This window comes from Neopsephotus bourkii, unplaced genomic scaffold (genome assembly GCF_033783945.1).
Source record: "Neopsephotus bourkii isolate Nb327-2 ecotype Australia unplaced genomic scaffold, CSIRO-AGI_Nbou_v1 NB_234, whole genome shotgun sequence".
Lineage (NCBI taxonomy): Eukaryota > Metazoa > Chordata > Aves > Psittaciformes > Psittacidae > Neopsephotus > Neopsephotus bourkii.
Window position 1 is genome coordinate 5532500 of NW_026900744.1, and position 21212 is coordinate 5553711.

At 47.3% G+C, this 21212-nt stretch overlaps 2 protein-coding genes across 2 annotated transcripts in view; one reads left to right on the forward strand and one right to left on the reverse strand.

Moving 5' to 3' along the window:
- The window catches only part of AKR1A1 (aldo-keto reductase family 1 member A1), a 455840-nt gene that overhangs the window by 197930 nt on the left and 236698 nt on the right, over nt 1-21212 (reverse strand). The gene's annotated exons all lie outside the window — the stretch shown is intronic.
- Nucleotides 1-21212, forward strand: part of ZSWIM5 (zinc finger SWIM-type containing 5) — a 99379-nt gene that overhangs the window by 902 nt on the left and 77265 nt on the right. The window lies entirely within an intron of this gene.

A 21212-nucleotide genomic window follows, 5' to 3' on the forward strand; every position in this document is an offset into this window, starting at 1 on the left:
CATCCTCTCTCGGTAGGGTTCGTGTCCCCGGGTGTCACCGGTGGCTGCCCGCAGCGCGCTCGCCGTCCATTCAGCCCGAGTGGGAAATAAAGACACGCCCCCCCCGCCCCCCTTTCTCCCCAAGTGCCCATCGGGGATTTGTGTGGAAGCCCCACTCCGGTGTCCCCCTCTCCCCGGAGCACTCGGACCGATGCTCCCATTGGGGTTCCGGCGCTTCCACCGGGAGATGGAGTTACCAACATAACGCATCTCCCCAACAGCTCTGAGCGTTTGTCTTTGTCTTCTCCATCACGGCTTTTTTTCCCCTTGGAAAATCTCTAGGGGGGCATCTGTTCCCTGCTTTCCCTTTCCCAGCCCTCTGCCTGGCACCTTCAGAGGGACTGGCTGTTGGAAAAGGAAGGAGACAGTTGGGGTGATGAGTTGGGTGGACTGGTGGGTACCACTGACGATGCTCGGGGGCAAATGTGCGTGGCCTCTTCACTCTCCTTTGGTGGCGAAGGGGCCGTGGGAATGGTGGTGGGAATAAAGGCATCGTGTTTTCTCTCCATGGTCAGGTGGCTTTTGTGTGCACTGGCGGAGGGGGATTGTTGGAGAGAAAACGTTCTTCCTCTGCCCCCATCCTTCTAGTCCCCATCCGAAATCCGCCTTATAGCTGTATATATTTAAAGAGAAGCAAATTGTGGTGTTTTACGTATAATAATCCACTCCTGGTTGTTACTGGAAGTGATTGAAATGCGCCTTTCCATTAAAATGACATTAGGCTAGAATTTGTTTTGCAAATGTGAAATGTAAATTCATCTTGTGCCAGGGTATGGCGTGAATGAGTGAAGGGAGGGTGGTTTTTGTTGTAAGGAATGGTGAGTTGGGCTGTGTTTATTTAAAGAGCCCTTCTTCCTTTTGGGGACAAAAAAAGCCCCCTGGCTTTAAAAAAAATCAGAATCCCATTTGGTACAGTTTACATCCAGAAGAGCTTTATCAAAACATTTTCCATTTGAGATGTGAAAATAGGAGACAGCAGAAGAATTCTCCTCCCACCTCGGAGGATATGCAGGGGAAAATTCCTGTAGCACAAAAGGTTTTTCTCCGAGGATATGATTATACCCTTTTTTGGCTGAATTAATATTTTCTAAGGGCTGTGTTAAGATGATTAATTGTTCTGTTTAAAATACTTTAAACTTGAAACCAAATAATTCTTTTTTAGAAGGAGAGGAGTAGCTCTTCAGGAACTTTAAAATTAGGAGAGGAGGGAAAATAATAGCTTGCTGTGGGTGATGCTTTATTGACCTGCCCACCGAGGTGTGGGTGCAGTGAGCAGCCAGCGTGGGAGATGGAGGCAGTGGTTGCCTAAACCCAGGGCTGGTTCTATACAAAGGAATTTTCCTGTTTTAATGAGTTTTTAGATTTCTTTACCTTTGAAATGTGGCTTTGACAAGGCTTTAGGTGATGCTGTGAAGGATCTGGGTGAGCGCTGGGGTCAGGTGTGTGCGGGGCACGCAGAGTATTCGCATCCCAAAGCGACATCCAGTGCTGCAGCCAGCATCATGCGCGCCCCGTTTCCATGCGCTTCCCCACTGCTGCTTTGGGCGAGCCAGAGGATGGCGAGGATGGCCCTGGCTGTGGTGTTTCATATCCCCTGACAAGTCTAAACCATCTCCCCAGCTTTGAAATTGGAGCTTGCTCCCATTGTCCTCCCAACCATCGTCTTTTTAGATGAAGCAGCATGTTCTGGAAGCGCTCGCTGCAAAGTCACTGGGTGATTTATCCCTGGTTTTTACAGCCCAAGAGGGGCATGCGGGATGCTGGCTGTGGGAGTTTGCTTTAGGAGCCGGGGGGTTCAAGTCTTGGCTGTAGCGCAGGTCATCTTCGGATGGCAGCGTGTGGGTGATGCGGGATCAAACACCTCAGGTTTTGTCCCTGGAGCAGCCCTGAGCTGGAGCAGGAAGATTTACATCAAACAAAAGGCTGTGAAGGGCTGAGTGTTTATCCGGGGCGGACGGAGGCATAGCTGAGATGTCCTCCGCCAACTTTCCACATCCATCCTGCGGATGCTGCTGGAAGGTGAGGTGGAAGAGCTCCAGCCACTGGAGACACAAACACTTCTGTGGCTGCGTGTGTGTGTGTTTGCAGTTAAGATAGGAACTTGGTTGTTGGCTTATATGGGAACCATTATGTCTTGGAAAAAAATAAAACCCCAACCCTGGCTTGCTTGATGTTCGCCGGCGCTAAATCAAAACTACTGTTCCTCTCTAAGGATCCCTTTAATGGACACCGCCAGCTCCCGGCGTCACGACCTGAGGCTTGCACAGTTGAGATTTGCTGTTAATAAAGATCAGATGTTTGTACAGTTGTGTTTCTGACTCAGACCTGTGAAAGAAAAAAATCCAGCAGGATAGTACAGATGTGAAATTCCTGCTCTCTGTGGTTGGAAAAAGCTCTTTGAAAAATTGAAAGCCAAGATCCAAGAGGAATGACCTTCTGGAGATGGAAGATGGTGTGGAGGGGTGAGGGTTGTACCCATGGGGATAAACTGCTCCGGGCTTCAGCTCCCTTGTGCTCACAAAGCTGGCAGGTCTGAGGAAAAACATATATGCCGCATTATCAACCAATAATTCCTTCATGCTTAGTAAAACTTAAACGAGGCTTAAACCCTGATCTCACTGGAGTCATTAAATGGAATTTTTTTCCCCCCCTTGCTCAAAGAAAGATCTTGGATGTTGAACACAGGCATCTTTGTCTTCTTAAAAACTGCTTTATTATTATGTGTACAGATCCCGTCTTTGTGTGTGTGTGGTGTGTGGGTTTTTTTCCCTTTTAATTTTTAGACAAATGACAAAAGCATGCAGGAAAGGAATGCAGAAATGCCAGGCTTAATATAAAGCATGCGACTGCACTGCATGCCGGGAATCCTAAAGGATACAAAACCTTTAACGACAGCGGTTAATTTTTAACAAGTTCACTCGCATAAATATTTATGAACAAAAGTTTTTACACCATTATCTCTTGGGTTTTGGGAGAGAGAAAAGGCCTTTGGTGGATTCTGACAGTAGGCTGTGATCTGGCAGAACAAATCCATGTTTCTCGCCTGCGCTCCCTAGTATGGTATAATACGGCATAGTGTGGTTTGGCCTCAAGTCATCGTGGCTGCCAATGGGTGGGCAAGTGTCCGTGGCAGTTTTAGGTGGGAATTCTCCTTTTCCATTGCTTTCTGTGATTACTCATAAGAGGAAGCATCGAGCTTTGTGTTGTTCTTTGCGTTGTAACCAGCCTCTTAGGAGCCTCCATGGTGTGTGCGCTCCTTCCCTGCAGATAAGCCTTTGTGCCCCAATGGGGAGGTATGCAGTCCAGCCATAAGTACATAGGCAGAATTTACTTTTGCTGTTAGAGCAACAATGAACCAGGGCTTTAGAATGCACGGGCTTTGTAAACACTTGGAGGGAGCCTGGGTTTTTCAGACCAGCAGTTAATTCTGAGTATTTTGTCTGATGCTGTGCAGGTCAGCCATGGATGCCCAGCTTTCCTACTTGGACATCCAGGCACAAGGGGTTTTCTGACCCTGCTTCAACAGCCTTCTGCTCAGGCAGAGGTTAAGCTAGGCCTGCTACCTGTAAACAATACCTACAAATGCATTTTAAGTGCAAGAGTTTTGATTTGGAAGCTTTCTGCTGCAATATAGTTTTCAGCTTCTGCTGGTGGTGTATATTTGTAATGATGCCTGTGGAAATGCAACTTCAGGGGTAAAAATACCGATGGGTTCTTATGCTCTTAACGTGGTTGAAACTACTTTTTGCCCCTCCCCCCTTTGGTTTCATTTAGATTTTATTTTAGTTTTTTTCTAAAAATGCTTACTTTTAGGTGAGCATTTGGTTTCCCTCCCCTGTGCTGTGGTATGGGGCAGAGTCTAAATTTGTATCCAGTTGGTTTTAAAAGTCTATGTGGTGTGCTGCTTTATAGAGCTGTTTATTTTGGGGAAAACACTTTGATGGGGCTCTAAGGGCCGGTTGTGGTTGCTTTTGTTTTGTGTAAAGCTCGTTCTCTTCCTGGGTCTAGGTTTAAGGCTGTATCCAGCAAGAGCAGGTTGGAAAGGGATACCATGGGTCACAAAATGTATTTATTTCATGTTGAAACCTGGTGTCCTGTGGCAGGGTGCTGCTAAGGGAGTTAGCTCTTCTGTATACTCTGTTTTTGGGTGGGGTGGTTGTTGTACAACATGTCTCCAATTTGCTGATTAATTTTAACTTCATTTTTCTTTATGGGCAGAGCACTTTACCCTACCATATGTATTAAAATACTTTAAACCACATAAAAGGGCCTGGCAGAGGTTCATTAGCCTTACCGTGATGGAAACTGAACACTTTAAATATGCATTAAACTCTTTATGCTTCTGTTTTTTCTTTCCTTAACATAGTTAAAACAGAGGATTATCAGGCATTAAAACATACGATCTGTTTATTGCTGTTCCCTCGTAGGTGAGATAGTTTCTGAGTGTGTTCTGGGACTGTATTACAGAACCTGCAATTGGGGGTGATGGAAACCACCAGAGTTTCTTGCTGGTAGTGCAGGGAGAGCTAGCAGGGCTTTGACACCTGGAATTTTGCCCTGGTTTTTTTTGAAGTGGATCTCTTTATTGGCTTTGGAGCCTTTTTTTAAAAGTCTAAACAGACCCTGTGAAGCTGGGACATCTTTTTTAATGAGGTGGGTAATTACTTCAAGCAAAACCTAGCTTAGAGGCTAGAGACCTGGGAAATAAAGCACAAGAGATGAAATCTTTAAGTTTGGCTTTAAGAGTAAATAGGTGGAAGTGTTTTTCAGTGTGACAAGTCCTGGTTTCTGGCTTGAGCAGGCAATGAGTTTGTTCTCGTCTTACCTGTGCTTTATAATGCCTAGCCCAGGTAAGAAGCTGCTTTTCTCCACTTCCAGCTCATGTCATTCACAGCAGATTCTAATTTTGCCCACATCTAGAGGGAATCTTTTAGGAAACATGTAACTGTGCTAAAACTGCAATAACATGAACCACATGTGCCTGCGTGCTTTGTTTCTGAAGCTTTGTGCGAGGGAATGTGCTTTGCTGTTACTTGACGCTCGCTTTGATGTTCGATGTTTTATGATTAGTCCCCCTAACCTCAGATAGGACTTTTGGAAAACTTAAATGAGCTTGTCTATGCAATAGCTCTGTAAAGTCACATTCAGCTGTGAATCATCTCTTGTGGTGTGTCAGCTTTTAATTTTCCTTGGATACATATATATTACAGAAAGAAAAAACCTTTAGCTTTAGGGTGGGTGAAGGAGTTTGTGGGCTGATGTGTTTCCTTGGCACGTATGCGAGCCTAGCCCTGGAGGAAGACTTGGTCCATGGGGAGGTGACAAGCCTTTTGGTGGTTTTGAGGTTATGTCCTGCTCCCCTTTCCCAGCAGGAGACCTGCTCCCATCTGGGGTTAGCCCATATGAATAGCATGGTCAACCTTGTGCTCGTGTTCAGTTTTTAGGGATTTTTGCATTTAGGTGGCATGGGCAGCTCTGTGTTTAATGGTGATGCGAGTTTCTCCATCACTGGAGTAGCCCCTGCGGGGATTTCGGGAGAAGCAGCATCTCTTCACTTCCTCAAGGCAGCCGAACAGTGGGGAAAGGACCATTCATTTGCTCCCCTATGTCTTAGCAGTGCTTGTTTCTTCTGATGGGGCACTGGATGAGGTCTGTTGGAGTCCTGGGAAGGTGGGTGCCGGGTTCCTTTGCTGCTTTGCTGAGCAGGAGGCAGGTGATGGTTGAACCGGTGTTTCTCTATGGAGCTCCCCATCTGTGGCTGGTGTTGGTGATTTTATTCTGCAAGTAGCTAGAGATGTGGAATAGTTGAGGGTATTAAAATGAGCTTACAGTATGTCCTATCTTATATTTGATAATGTCTTGGGTGGGTTATGTCATGGGGCTGTCATACTCCCGGTTGTCTGGGGATGAGAGGAGGGGAGGAAAGCGGCTCCTCTCATAACTTGTTCCTGCCTCTACTTAATTTTGGCTTTCTCTAGCATCAAGAGAAATTGATCAAATTTCTGATGAGAATAAGAACTCAAAGGACACCAAACCTTGGCTACGTTAATAAGTGTTGTAAGACAAGTCTACGTTCTGGATGGAGCCAGGATGTGGGATAGTGGTGGGGAGCTCTGCCTGACTTCCTGCAGAGCTGGCTAAGTCTTGGAGATGTTCTCCTCCGTGCTTGGAAGAGCAGGACTGAGCCCCATTTCGTTTTTCTCCTGATGCCTGTAAGTGAGGGTTTGATGTACAGACTTGAGCCTTGACTTGTGCCTTTGCAATAACACTTGGGAAAGGGCCTGGTAACATCTCACAGAGAGACGCAGGTTCTGCAAAACACTTCTTGGGGGATGTGTGTGGGAAAGCATCTTCATGGGTTCACAATGAAATGTCGCAGGAGTGAAAATTCAGATTTTTAATGGCTTTTTTTTTTTTTATCCTGATGTTTAAATATGAATAGATTCCACTTGGTGCGGGGAGTGTTTTATTAAATGCCGAGGATTCACCTGTGCACGACACCACCGCGCTGCTCTCCAAATGGATTTTCTAGTGCTGCGTTTTAAGAGCATTTGCTTTCTTGTCTCAAGCTTACAGCTTAGGACTTTGTGCAGGATTGGGGTTAGGCCTTGTAAAATGGTGCATTTACAGTAATGCACAAATTAATAAAATCCTGGGCTTTTTTTGTGACACGTTTTGCTTTCTAGGTGCACTTCTTTTTTTTTTCTCTATAGAATCATTTAGGAAAAGACCTTTAAGACCATCAAGTCCAACCGTTTGCATTAGCACTGCTGAGCCCACCACTAAACCGTTTCGCTGAGGGCCTCATCTACATGGTTTTTTGACCACTTCCAGGGACAGTGATTCCACCACTGCCCTGGGCAGCCTGTTCCAATGCCTGACCACTGGGTCAAAATATCCATTGATTTCCAGTCTAAATCTTCCCTGGTGCAGTTTGAGGCCGTTACCTCTTGTCCTATCACTTGTTACTTGGGAGAAGATACCAGCCACCTCCTCTCTCCATCCTCCTTTCAGGTAGCTGTAGAGAGGTCTCCCTTAAGCCTCCTTCACTGCTCTTCTCTGGACCTGCTCCAGCAACTCAGCATCTCTCTTGTAGTGAGGTGCTCGGAACTGGACGCAGTCTTACCTCTCACATTAAAAACAAAAGCCATGAATGTGTGCAGGAGGCAGATCTGCTGGGATGCCAGCTTGGAAAGGTTGCATGTGGATATGTTTGTCCAGCTTGTCATCTTACAAATGTCCTACTGCTGTCACCGCTGGGTTGAAATGGGAGAGAGGGGGTCTGTGTCCCTTTGGGTGCTTCCCTCATTGCTGGGTACCCGTAATGATCTGCCTGCACCTATACCACTCAGCTCATTTGACCAAGGGCTGCTAATCGTTACTGAGGTTCGCTCAGCAGAATGTGGTGTGGTATCTGCCTGGCTGCTGTCCTTGCACCTGGAGATGATGCCTGTGCCCCACAGCTGCCGGCAGAGCGGGATTCCCCATGGGAATGCTGGAGACTTGGTGTCTGGGTCCTTGGCAAGGTCAGGACAGGCCGTGCCTCCGCTCCGGATGCTGTCCAGTAGCCTTGGCCTCCATCCTTCAGCCGATGCTGGCGTGTGGGTGACTGCTCAGGATGCCAGTAATAGCCATTGCTTGGTGTTGGTGTTATGTGGTTGTTAAAGGCAGGGAGCTCCGGAGGTGCCACGTGCTGTGCCCTGGCTGCTCGGCTGCCTTGATGAAGATGAGTGCCCTGTCAAAGGGGTGGCAGAGCAACAAATGGGTTCCCGAGATAAATATAATTTGCATTAATGAACTGCAATGGCTTTGGATGCCAAATTAAAAGCAGTGTGTCTGGAGGATGACAAATAAATGTATTTTCTGCCTCACTCGCTGGTTCTCGTCTCTTTTGATTTTCTTTATCATCAGAAAGAGGTTTTTAGGTTTTTTTAAAGCCAGTTGTGTTTATTTTGGTAACAGTTCGTTGGCTGCTCTGTGTACAGAAGCTTTCTCTTGAAAGTACTGAAACTATATTAAAAGTGCTTTTGGCTGTCATCTTTTATTTTGCTTTGCCTTCGTTCTTCTCCCAAAGCTGGGTCGTTGCTGTATCAAATGCTCTGAAGCTGTCTGGTAGCATTTTCCCTGCGGTGCTCTGTATAAACTGGAAATAAAAAGGGAAGAAATTGCAGGATTTGGATTTCTGCAGCTTTTTTTTCCCCCCTCTGTGTGTGTGTGTCCCATTGAAGTCTGAGCAGCTGCCTCCATCCGCACAGCCCGCTGATGGCATGCACAGATCTGTTTCTTGTGATTAAAAGGAGAAATAATACCCCAGTGTTTAGAGAGGGGCTGGGGAGTGTGCGTGTGTGTTTATGAGTAGTGCTTCTCCCCTCCTGCATGCTGCTGCCTGCTCCTGCCTGTTTGGCCCAAGGACCAAGTGAGCCAGCAGCCTGGCTGCTCCTCCCCGCATCCTTGTGGCTTTATGTCCCTGTGAAGGAAGCATCCCATGCTGTTTGTGGTGAGCTGCAGCATCCCCACCCGGGTGGGCTTCTCCATCCTGTGCTGGGGATCTGCGGAGGCCATGGGGTTTTTATTCTATTCGAAGGATGTTGAAGCATTTTGGTGGTGCTGCAGCCGCTCGCTACCGGCGTGCTTTGAAAAATACCCAGCAAGTGTTGAGCATCTGTCTGTGAAGGGGGAGGAAATTCCCCCCCCCGGTTATTATTTTCTCCCGATTGTCCTCGCTTGGTGTGGCTTTGGCTATTATGGGTGTGTAAAATAGAACTATATATGACCTTTTATCTTACAAGAAATAGGTTAAGCCATTTTTAAAGAAAGTGGTGGAGTCAGCAGTGCTGCTAAGGAGCTGCTTTCGCATGGTTGATAGGCTGTGAAGCTGTTCAATGGACTTTGGTTTCAGAGACAATATCTGTTTAAATTAATCTTTGTCAGATACATGCCACTGCAGACAATTCAAATTCCATTTGCTTTCTGATCTCATAACAAAAAAGCACCTTACACTGGTTCTTTTATTGTAAAATTAACTTTTGTCTGTGTGTCCTGGAAACAGGGGTGGCATAAAATCTAGTTAAAAGGCTCTGTTATAGGAGGATTCTGTTTCTTTGTACAAGGCAGACTTTTTTCTTCTCCCCCCCTTCTTTCCCTTGCGTGCATTTAAAAAGAAGACCAGTGTTTGAGATAGATTAGGGAGAATGCCAGCAGATGGACCGATTCTGTTGTTGCTGCTGGCAACCATCTAAGCAGCCATTTTGAACAATGCTGATACCGGGGTACTGATAACACAAAGATGAGGATGGGATAAATATCCAGCTAGTCCCTTTCTCCCCGCCTGCTCCTCCTCCCTCCCTTTCACGCCGCCGCTGCAGCCCTGTTATTAGAGAACCCGATTGTTTCCAGAGAAATGCTTCATCCTCTTAGCTCGGCTGCTGGGTGTCTGCTGTTGCTTATCGCCTTGGTTTCCCTCATGGTTGGTGGAGACACTGGCAGACTGGCTTCTCCCAGGAGCGTGAACTGCATTGGGTCCGAAGGGGAATGGGATATTTGGGTACTTTGCAGGCTTGATGCTCTTTTCTTTACCCTAGTAAAGCATGAGGTGTTTGGTCCTTCCTGTGTAAGTGGAGACAGTTCCCTTCCCTTCTTGTGCACATTTTAAGTGCTTAATATCAAAGTGCGATGGCATTTGACTGATAACTTTAAGGTTTTAGGAGATGCACCATGACCTAAATGAGTTTGAGACTTCCTTTGTGCCAAAACGATTAGCATGGGATTGTGATTCCAAATTAAGGGTATCCCCTTTGCCCATATACTGGTCTCCCCTTCTCCCACTGAGGTTATCTGCTGACTCTTGAGTATCAGGGTCAAGTTCATGTCCTGGGCCTGCTGCTCTTGAGCTTCTTCAGATCTATGTTCATATCTGTTTGGACCACTGCATTTTTAGCACTGGAATTAGGAAATAACCACTTCATGGAGCAAGAAATCCCGAGCAATCTTTACCTTTTCCTAGCAAATGACAAAAAGGCTGTTTTGTATTTTACAAGAGGAGTTGGGCCCGGATGAATGTGGGGTTGCTCTTGGGAAACCTGCTGAGCTTTGCCCTGAGCTTTCTAGTGTAGCCCAGTCCTGAAAGTGTGATCCAGAGAGCTGGACAGGGGACATCATGTAGCCTTGGGCCTTTTGGTACAAGAGCATCCTTTTGGTACAAGAGCATCCTTTTGGTACAAGAGCATCCTTTTGGTACAAGAGCATCCTTTTGGTACAAGAGCATCCATGAAGTGTGAAGTTGCTCAGCAGAGCTGCCAAGCATCTTGGATGGAAGAGGTGCCATTGGTGTCTGTGGTTTGGGATTGCTGTAGGAAGAGCAGAGGTGGTGGGCTGGGAGACAGCAGGTAGCCTTCAATTGCAGTTTGGTGTCCAAACATACTGTGTAGGAATGACCTGTCCCCAAGTCCTCTCTAGGTAAGGCTGCCATGCTATGTGCTGCAACCCCTCTGCAGTGCTTCAGCCATCTGGGAGTGTGAAGTGAGCCAGGCAGCCGGAGCAGTCATGGTGATGGGAATGCCATGTAGTGTTGATACTGCTGCTCTTGGTGAACTGCTCTGCGTTAGGGATTTGCATCTGGTTTCCAAACTGCAGGTCTTTAAAGTGTTCCTGGAGCTGTAGGGCCCACTGTGGGAGCTGAAGGTGAGCAGCAATAAGCTGGTGTGTTCTTGCTGGCTTCCTTACATGGGTCTGCAGACCACAGGCTGAAAGTTTGACCTGCTCGCATTGCAGCATTTCCAAGACCTTTATATGTGAGGTGATGCTCTTACTGCAGCTTTATTGCAGTTAAAACTTCTTTGGGGTTAAAAACTGCATGGATAAGTCTCAAAGAAATCTGTATAGAATAAAATCATGGAACATATATCTATCTAATTATACACAGTGGATGAAACTTTACTGTAAAGCAGCAGATGTAAGAATCAAAAAAAGGAATTGGGCAAGCATTTTATGGTTTCCCTTTTTAATTTGTCCCCTCAGTCTGTTACATTTTGAGGTAAATCTTGTATTTCTTTTTTTCTTTTTCCGTTGGGAAGTATGTTCTTCTTCTTGAATCTCCCTTCTTCTAAGCTTGCTTTATTTGACACATAAGCTGCGCACTGGCCATATTTGGTGTACTTGCTAAAACAAGAGGTATCTGGCTTCGAAGTCAAAACATCAGGCTGTAAAATCCACTTTGGAAACGTAAGGGTGCATTGGGAAGTTCTCTGAAGACTTGAACTGAGAGCCTGGGGGTCTCAGCAGATGCTCCGTCCAAGTCTTGGCTGTCTCTGAGGTCAGCTGGCATCGTTGAGAGATGCCTCTAGCGCACTCAGGGGGCTCCAGTGCCTGGTGTGGTCTCCAGCTGCCTCTTCTCATAATAGCTCCTGCTGTGTTGCTTGGCCTGTGGCTTTAGGAAATACCTTCTGGAGACTAGAAGATGGGTGAGAAGTGAGTGCCTGTTTTAAGCAGATACCTTCTTTGAAGGATGGCTAGTTGGAAGTGTGCTCTTCTGACCCTGGGTCATGATGAGGTTGGACCTTGAAAGCTCCTGCAGGTTTTGCTGAGAGGAACCAATGTGTGACCAAGTGTGATGGTGAACTCGGCGTCTTCTGGCGTGCTGCTTCTGTTCATTTGCTTCCCACTGTGGAAAATATTACTCACCAGCAACAGGCACAAAGCAGGTGCTTGTGAGAATGACCAAGAATGAGCAGTGGGTTTTGGAGTGCTTTTAAACTCATGCCCTCTGAAATGATGCAGAGTGGAGCTTAGCCTAGTTGCTCTTTTCCAGAACCTCCTAGGTGGCATGGAAATGTCCTCTGCCTCCCCTTCCTGGAGCTCTCTGTGTCTCTTAACTTCCCTTGAGTTTGACTCAGTCAGCTTTTGCTCTATGGACTTCATCCCACTACATAAAATTCAGGCTCTTTTAGCTAAACCCCCTTCAGATGTGCTTGGTAGCAGATGGCTTTTTTGAGATGGAGGAGCATGTTCAGACGGGGGTTTGTGAGGTTTCTGGTTTCAGAGCCAGGACATAACACCTTGCTGTTAAAACCTGCCTACAGCCCTCTATGATACAAGGACAGCGGCTTCTGAAACCACCTCACCAAATGAATGGCAGAGAGCAGCACGTCCTTGCTTCTGCTTTATGGGCAGTGTGGATGAGGAGGTGATTGGCAAGGTCAGGCTGTTCCCATGCATGTGAGGTGTTCTGGGAGCAAGTATTTGCTTTTTCATTTGGAAGTTACTGGTTACTTACGGAAAGATGGTTTCTGGTCACCTCCTGTAACCACATAACTGGGGGCATATGGAAAGAGTGGGTACCTTCAGGTGCATCACTCTGCCCACTTTGAGTCACAACCCTTGTACAGCACAAACATCTGTGTCCACATTCAGCACAGTGATGTGTTTTGAAAGATTCCCGTGCCTCGTGCATTGCTCCAGCTGGAGGTTATTTGCTAGTGGCTCATGGTGGGCTGCCTTCCCCATGGGGGACCTAAGGGGCAGAGGAGGAACTGAAGTGTGTTAGAACTGGTGCTGTGTTTGCTGGGAGAGGGAAAAGAGGTAAATTTTACTCTGTTGCCTTTCAGTCTGTGTTGTGATAAAAATCTGATGTTAGTTAGGCTCTGGAAAACTGAAACCTTAGAAAATCTGGCCAGGATGAAGATGAATGATTAGATGTTCCTAACCATGGCTCAGCTCCTCAACTTCCACTGTATAAAAGAGGGTGGGTGATGTGGGAGAATGACTTCATGGGTGTTGTCCAAATTTGCTTGAAAGCACTAGTTTTCCAAGAAGAGTGAGCTTCAGGGAGCTGAGGGTTCTTCCTTAAAAACACCAATGCTCTGCTCTGTTCTGCACTTGAGTAATGCATGTAAAATAAGGCTTAGGTGGGAAGGACTAAGCTAAATGACGCCAGTGCAGGGAATCATTGTGTTTCACTGGAGGCCTGCTCCTGGGTGGATGGAGAGTTCAGACATCACAGACTCCCTTTGCTGCTGCTCCTAGTGCCAGCATCTCCAGGGATTTGCAGAGGGGCTTAGCACACATGGCTCCTCATGTGGGGATACTGTGTTCTGGACAGCATCCTGAATGGGAGATTGATGCTTTCCATGAGGATTCCTTTGCTCCCTGTGCTCCCTTTATCCAAAAGAGGCAGAAGCCAGTGGTGAGGTTTTCCCTTGCCTGGGTTTTGCCTTGTTTCTGATGGCTCCTAGCTCAGCCCAGAGCCTGCAGTTCAAGTGCTGTGGGAAGGACTGGTGCCCAAGAGGGCTTTTTTCCCTCCCCACCCATCGCCACCCCCACACCCTGGTCAGCCACAGGAAGGTTTCCTGGACTGTGAGGTTTGATGAACCATTAACCTAAAAATGCCCTGAGTAGCAAGAAAATGTTTCCAAGGTCTAAAACGTCTTGCAGAGCTTCAGAAGTGGGAATGGGAGCTGCGGTTTGCCTGAGCCGCTCTTCTTGCTCCTGGCTCTGCTGTGACCTGGCTTGGCTTTGTGGGTGCAAGGGTATGTTTGGGATCTTGCAGAGACGGGAAGGCAGCCCTCCAGGGCTGGGTCAGCCAGAGGGGCCATCTTCCAAGCAGATGTCCTCTTGGCATGAGGCTCGGCAGGTTTAAGACAGGATGTCCCTGTGCTCTCAAGAGCTGAAAGCACTGAAATAAGTAACAGGCTGGGAATGTCTGAATCCAGCGATGAATTCCTGGGGAAGAGGATTTGGCAATGGCAGGCTGTATTGGCGGGCAGGCTCCATGTTGCTGGTGGAGGACCTTGATGTCCTGCAGGCTCTGCCAGGTGCTGAGCCCAGCATTAACAGGGTAGCATGGCTGCCTGAGTACCTTTACTGTTCAGGGCAGTGCAAGGTTTAGGTCCATTGCTTCTCCTGTTACTGAATTAGGGGAGAAGCAGCTAACTAAAGGGTAGGGACTCTTCCTGGTGTCAGCCAGATGCTGCAACTTAGGGCTGTGGTTGTTAAGGCATGGCTGTGATGCAGTGGTGGCATCTTGTGGCTGTGGGGATGCCCCTGAGGAGGACTTGGTGGATGTGATTCTGTGTGAAACTGGAAGATGGGGTTGTCCAGGGTCCTGGGTGCAAAGACACCCAGGTAGGAGGAGATTGGTTTGCTCTAGTGTGGGTTTAGTAGCTGAGACTCAGAGCCTGACCATCATCAGTCCCAGCAGTCCCATTCCTGAGGACTTTCCTAGAGCTGAGTCTGCTGCATGGGTGATGCTGCAACCCAGGAAGGAGCTGACAGGAGGATCCTCACCCTATTTTCATAAATAGTAACAGCATCTCTAAAGGCTTAGAGGGCTTGGTTGGGAACAGAGTGGCTGGGTTCCCCTGTGTCCAGCCATGGTCAGCAGCAGATGCTTGGGAAGGAGATTAATAAAGAGAGCTGGAGCAGAGGGATGCTTCCCTTGTTATGAGTGGCCTCTCCAGCCACAGGGCTGCCGTGACTGCAGTGTGGAAGCAAAAGGAGATGGTTTGTTACAGCAGCTTGGTCCCACATCTCCTGCAGCATTGGGATTATCCCCATGTCTCCTTGGGACATAGCATTCTTTCTGTGTTGGCAGCGGGATGGCCGTTCCCTGGCAGGGACCATGGCACTGCTCCGGGAGGCAGCAGTGATGCAGAGCTGGTGGGGCCAAAGAGGATTTTGGAGACACCAGTACTTCTCCACCCTGTTTTGACGCCATCCTGGAGCCTGGTTTGGGAGGTTTGGGCTGAGGGAGTGACAGGCTGAGGTTTGGGAGAGGGAGTGAGGCTATTAAGAGCTGTGGATTTAACGTGGTGAGAGAAATGTGTGTTTGAAAAACATGCTGTAATGCTAGATTCTTCTCTTCCCCATCATGATCTTTTCATCAGTTTGACTTTACTGAATATTTTAATGCCTCTCTAATTGTAGGCCGAGTTAAATTCCCCATGGTAGTACTTGAACACAGTTAGCAGTCTGGAGGTGGTGGCGTCTCTCTGAAGGGCTGCCTCATCTTGGCTTGTCAGTGCGTTGCCTGGCCCTCTCTGAGATGCCAAACATTATCCATTGAGAAATGACTCCTGGTGTAGGGATATTTGCTGGAAAGATGAAGTTCTCTTCATCTTCTGGCTGTGACATTTTAACATGGGCGTTGTCTGCTGTGGGCTGCAATGGAAGAGTTCGTTGCCTGCAGTGAAAGGTGCATGCAGAGGATGTCCCATGGACCACGCTGAGTGCAACCCCTGCTGCTTGGTAACTCGTGATGCCAGGCTTAGGAGATCTCTTTGCAACATAGCTTTTGGGCAGTGTTTTTGCATTTGGAGCATGAAGCTGTTATCAGGAAGCCGGGTGAAAGGCTTTCCTTGGTGCTCAGGGGAAAGTGTTGTTATTTAAAAGGGTAACTTGGGGTGAGAGGGAAAGAAAGAGAAGTAGCCTAATCTTGCAGTTTAAATATATTTAAAGATTCCCTCTGTTGCTTCCTAGCCTTGATCAGAAGGAAACGCTGTTAGCTACAGAGTGGAATAAATCGAGGGCACCCTTATCTGTGCAAGATAAATTACTATTGTTTAGGAAAGACACTCCAGGGATTGAAGAATTTAATTAAATACACAGGGATTATGAATATGCATGTAAATTAGACAATCTAGATATGACATGGCTACAACTGCAGGGAATTGTTCGAACTTAAAAGTGTAATCATTCTTTTTATCGGAATGTGGGGAAGGGTAACAAATGAGAAGATTCCCTTTCCCATTTGCCTCTGCCTTGGCTGGTCTCGGGTCATTAAGCAGTGGGAATTACCCGCCACGCATCAGCCCTTGACAAGCCCACAGAGGTGATGCGCTGAAGCTTTTCTCCACCCTAATGAGCTGATGCAGGAGCCCATGGGAGAAATGGGGATTGCAGTGAGGGGCAGCCACCACCCTGACCCAGATAAGGGGTTTGGGAAGGTGGGGGGATGAAGTTTGCCTTCTGCTGGGAGATGGGATGGGGGTGCGGTTGGCAGGGTGCATGCTGTCTCCTGGTATCACCATCGGAAAAGAGGATCCTTTCCAAAGGACTTGGGAAGATACTTGCTGTGGTTTCAGAGCATCTCCCTAAAAATCACGGGGTTAAGATGTGCAAGTGTTGACTGATCAGCTTTTCTGCCTCTTTCCAGTGCTTTTACAGGGGTGCCTCCTCCAATTTGATCTCTGCTGTTTAGGAAGTGGCTTGTAAATCACAAAATGCCTTTTTTTAGAGACTAAGCTCTAGATTAGCATGAAAAAGAAGCAAAATGAAATGTTTGAGTGAAGAATCCCAAGAAATTCAGAATGAAATGTGGGAACGTGCTTGTGCTGCCCTCCCAGTCAGGTCTGGCTCCTTGTAGCAACCTGGTGTCTGTGCTGAGCCAAGGCAGGTTCTTCAAAGGACATTAACCACAGTATATGGTGCTGCCTTGAATGTGTTTAATGTGCAGCTCTTAAAGGTGGCATCTAATAACAATGCAGAGAAGTGTTTTTCGTCCCACCCTGTATTTCCTTTGTTTGACTTCACCTCCATGCACTCGGTTTCATTGTTCTGCTAAAATCAGATTTCCCTATAGCTTGAGTCCAAGACCTGCAACTGAGGAAATAAATTGCTACAAGCCCCCCATTCTGTGAATTTTGAATTCTTAAAATAGGCAGGGAAACATGCACGTGATCTGACTTTGAACCTGACTAGTCATTAAAAAAGTAATTAAGGAGAGGCTGGATCTTGACTTGTTTTCCATTTTGTTGTTGTTTCCCTGCATCTTTGTGTTGTTTTCAGTTGGCTGGAGCTGTATAAGATGGATCTGTTCTGATGGGGGTCCCCATCAGGACCCCCATGGACCAGGGGCAGGAGCAGAAGCAGAGCTGAGCCTCTGGCTGTCATCCCTGGGGAGCATGGGTGGTCTGCAGGGCCAGGAGGTGGTGCAGGGTCCCACGTCCATAGGGTATCAGCTTCTCCCACCTTCTCCAGCCCCTGGAACGGAGGGCTTATGATAATCGGGAGCTTGGTCCCATCCTGTTCAAGCCACAGGGGAACAATGCCCATTTATCACTTTTCAAAGTGGATGATTTTCCACCCCCTGGCTCATGGGTTCTGATTAAAAAGGCAACAAAGAGAAAAACCCATATCTGAAAATGGGAAATACCTAAAGCTTCCGCACTGCACATTCTTTCCAAAACCTTGGAAGACCTGCCTCTTTATTTTTGTCAAGGAAAATAAAATAGCTGGATAATATTTGTATGGGTGCACAAGTGCATGGAGACAGGTTTGAACCTTTGTAATAAAGTATTTCTAATAAAAATTTAATGTCCTCGAGACAGTGTTATGGCAGCTCATTACTATTAAAGGTCATTTGAAGAGTATTGATCCTAAATGTTACAGCCGAATGTAAACTTTGACTGTTACAGTTATTAATGTATATTTATGATCTATGGGATATGTGTAAAAGGAAAATGAGAATATAAACGGACTGGTGAGCTCATTTGTTTCAGGATTGCCAAAGGCTGAGTTCGCACAATTCACCTTGCTTTAAAGCGTATCTGTCTTCTTTGTGTTACATAGATTGAACCTTATTTGTTTTCATTTTATTTAACTGGCAACATCTTTTAGTCCTGCCCTGGAAAATGAAGCCTGCTTGGATTTCTAGTCATGCCCATGGCATGGCCTGAGCTCTGTATCTGTTCCTAAATGTATACCAGGGAGCAATATTTTCCATTCAGCTTCCGTGCCGGCACAGGAGTACCAAGAACTGAACTTTGTGTGTGACCAAGCTGCCAGCATAAGTAGGAGCTCTGAGAAGCATGCATCGACCCTGAGTGTGATTAGAAGGTTGTGCCCCTGGGAAGCAGTTGTGGGGCTTTCATTGAATTAATAGAAACGTTAAGGTTGTGTGAAGAGAGAGGAGGTGGTGCTGTCTATTTTTGCTATGCTGTAACGCACCCGTGTTTGCACATCTGAGGAAGAGGGGCTGTACCCACTGTGAATTTTAAGGCTCTTTGTATTAAAAAGACAAAAAAAAAAGGAGAAAAAATAAAAAAGACAAGAAACCTGTGGTGGCAGGAGGGAGATAAACGGTGCTTGTGATATTTCAAAGTCACATTAATCTTTTTTTCTTCCCCTCCCCCTTTTTTCCCCCCTTTTTCCTTTTAATGTATGACTTACTCTAGGGAAATTGTCTCCTCATGACTGCAGCGGATTAATGTGCACAGATCAGCTCCTGCATTATTTTCCTGTTTTGACAGAGTGGTGATTTTTATATGCATGTCCCTTTCTGCCAAGATTACAGCTCGTGTTCTTGGAGTTTGGAAGAGTTCCCTGCCAAGAGGTGGCAAGGAACGGGAAGCTGCCTTTCTGATGTGCAGTGCTAGCGAGAAACTCTCCGTGGTGCAGAGGCTGTGGTTTTGGTAGTGAGGATGGGAGCCTACTGGTTGGTGAGGGTGAGTGTCGAGGGCCAAATCCTGGTGTACGTGCTGGGACTTGTGCTGCAAGGCACTCTGCACGGTGGCATGGAGATCGTGATGTGGTGGTTATCCTCATGGTGAGGGGCTGGTGCTGGCAGCAAGGTGTGGGCATCCAGTAGCTCAGAGGAGCTGGCTTTGGATGGTTTTGTTGCATTGGGAGCCCTTCAAAAGATCCTGCTGTTCTCCAAGCTCGTTGATGTCAGCTTATTTATTTTAAATTGCAGTTAAATATATATTCTTCTGGTGAGCTTTGGTAAAGTTCCATTTAAACAAAAAGTGAGCCAGCTCTGGCCAACCTATGTGAACGGGACAGATTTGGCGTTTTCTTCTCTCCCCACGGCTCCCACAGTATCTCTAGGCACAAGCTTGGCGTTGCATTTCTGATGATCATTGCATCCTGTTTTTAATGGTTTGTCTAGACAGTGCTGACATAACTATGAAAATAGTTTGGTGACCTAGTCTAGAATTAGTGTGCACAAAGAAATCAACCCTCGCTTCTGATGTTTGCAATCAGTTTGAATGACTATATTGTAGCGCAACTTAAGAGGGAGGCAGATTTGGAGTTGCTCCAAAGAGCAAGTCGTGAGCAAAACACATCCAAACAAACCCGTGCGGTAAACACGCAATGGGTAGGGAAAATGCTGAAATGCAGGTTAGCCAAGGTTTGCTTTGGAGATGCGTGGCACGATTATGAGGTCTGGTGTAAGGCTGGAATTACCCCTTGGTTGGCCCAAAGTTTTTCCGGGAAGCTCGTAACCTAAACTCTAAACTTGGCCTGTGTGATGTCGTGCCCTGCATTTGGAAAAGCTTTGTCAGCATAAAAATAATGTGTTCTTTGCAAATGTCAACTGTGTTGTTGACAGTGCCTTGGCTTAGGAGTTTGTAAACTTTGGGATCGGTGGTGGGTCCCGTTGGTTAGCTTGGAAATACCTGGCACGGCCATGCTGGTGACTCGCAGCAGTGTAACTGTGCTAGAGTTTCACTCTGGTCCTGGAGTTGAGGCCAGTTCCTACAGCACTTGACTAGTGCCCTAAGGAGCATGTGACTTGCCTGCTTAGACTGCTAATCCCAGGTATTTTAAGGTAACATAAGTCTCCTGAGCTGTGGGAGCAGTGGTGGATGTCGGTAGGACCAAGTCCTTCCCATCATGGGGTTCATTGTTCTGGAAATGACTTGGGCACCCTGGAAGAAGGGTGCGTCTTGAAATGAGGTCCGTGGTTGTAACATAGCAACAATGAAGGTTTGTGGCCCAGTCTGAACACCACTACCTACGTTTGGTGGGGGTATGCAGAGCTTTGGTTTTGGTGGGGGTGTACAGAGCTTTGGTTTTGGTGGGGGTATGCAGAGTGTGGACTTCGTTGGGTTTGGGTAGCCTTTGAGAGCTGGCTTGCTGCCCTTGGAGGAGACAGCAGTTCATCCCCACATTGCTGTTGTATAAACAGGGGAGAAAGGGCAAATATGAAATGTTGAACTCATTTGCAGGGAAAGAAATGACACGTGAAAGGGAGCTGTCTGGCAGAGAGGTTCAGTGGTTCATGCATAGCTAGGTAGCACATGGAGGCAGTTCCCAGATGCATGAAAACCAGCCTCTGGTTTTTCTCTAGATCTCCCCTTCTGTGTGGGGATGAAAGAGGTTTCCAGGCAGCGCAAGCAGAGGAGGAAAAGGGCAGGCAGGGTGTGCACAGGGGTTTTGCTTCCTTTAGGGTGGAAGGAGAGGGATGGCAGCCAGGAACAGTATCTCGTGCCAAGGCTCTCTGGGGGCTTGTGGGTTTGCAGGCATTTAGGATGGAAAAGTCCCTTTGCATGGCAATGCAGCTGTCCATCCTGTCAGCCTGAGGCTTTGCTTTGTTTGCCCAGCAATAGCTTTTATTCTTGGATTGCAACGTGGAAAGTACTGGAACTGCAAGTGTCTTGATGGGGAGGAGTGGGAGCAGGATCCCATCAATGAGGCTGCCCTGGCAGCGTGTATAGGGTGAGGGCTGGGGGCTGGTGTCCTCTCTGCCTGGTGTGCATTGGAAACTCTCCCCTCTGATGTGAGAAATCAAGGCAGTGGTGTGCAAGACTGGTGTGCAAGGGCTTGAATGCCTGATGATGGTGTGGTGACTTTCTGTGCCCTTGAGCCCTTGCCGGAACAGCGTTGGAATAACCAAAGGGAACCGGTCATGACATTTCCAGGCCGGTGGGGAGCCTGGCCCGCCTGCCTGCTGCTGTTGGAGGAGGTGTTTCATGACTAACATTAGTTACGTGCTTGCAGAGGGAGGAAACAAATCTTTACTGAGTTGGAAACCTTGTGAAAAGGTCACACTTCTGAAAAGCTGTGCATTTTAAGACTGCTCAGCTCTGCAAAGCTGCCTTTGAACTGGAAGAGTGGGAGTTTAACACCCTTGCGACAGCTCTAGGCGTATTAAACCCACAAAGCGGGAGCTGGAACCAGCCATTCAGTTAACTCTTGCTGGGTGCGTGGCCCTGGGACGGGAGAGGAGCCCATCCCTCGTAGGTCTCCAGGGGAAAGCAGCATCAGTGTGAACATAGCCCTTATATCAGGCATCAGTGTATCCACTTGGGAGGAGATGGTGCAAGGGGGGGAAGCTCCAGTTGTTGCTCAAATGTTGTGGTCATTAGAAGGTCGTGTGAGGATGTAGTTCCCAGGGAAATGTACTTCCCCCAGAACCAATGGCAAAAATCAGCTTCTTAAATCAGAAGATATGGTAA